Consider the following 600-nt stretch of genomic DNA (forward strand, 5'->3'; position numbering starts at 1 on the left):
TTTTTAATTTATTGTAGAGATGAGGTCTTGCCTGCCCAGGTGGGTCTCGAACCCGCGGGCCCAGGCAATCCACTCACCTCAGCCTCCCAAAGGCGCAGGATTACAGGCTCACAGCAGCTTTGACCTCCTGGGCTCAGGTGATCCTCCTGCCTCAGCCTCCTGAGTAGCTGGGACTATAGACACCCACCAACACATCTGGTTTTTTGTTTTGTTTGAATCAGAGTCTCACTCTGTCACCCAGGCTGGAGTGCAGTGGCATGCTCATGGCTGCTGCAGCCTTGACCCACTGGGCTCAGGCCATCCTTCTGCCTCAGCCTTCCAAGTAGCTGGAACTACAGGCGTGCGCACCACCACACCTGGCTAGGTTTTTTGATTTATTGTAAGACGAGGTTTCACCAAATTGCCCAGGCTGGTCTCAAACCCCTGAGCTTAGACAGTCCTCTCACCTCTGTCTCCCAAAGTGCTGGGATTACAGGTATGAGCCACTGTGCCCAGCTTTTTTATTATTATTATTATTTTTTGTAGAGATGAGGTCTCACTGGTTACCCAAGCTGGTCTCAAACTCCTGGACTCAAACAATTCTCCCACCTTGGCCCCCCC

At 52.0% G+C, this 600-nt stretch overlaps 1 protein-coding gene across 1 annotated transcript in view; it reads left to right on the forward strand.

Annotated features, from left to right (window-relative positions):
• Nucleotides 1–600, forward strand: part of CCL25 (C-C motif chemokine ligand 25) — a gene marked incomplete at its 3' end in the record, with an annotated part of 4,145 nt that overhangs the window by 1,434 nt on the left and 2,111 nt on the right. The window lies entirely within an intron of this gene.

Source organism: Carlito syrichta, unplaced genomic scaffold, assembly GCF_000164805.1.
Source record: "Carlito syrichta isolate Samal-C Ts95f unplaced genomic scaffold, Tarsius_syrichta-2.0.1 Scaffold153825, whole genome shotgun sequence".
NCBI lineage: Eukaryota > Metazoa > Chordata > Mammalia > Primates > Tarsiidae > Carlito > Carlito syrichta.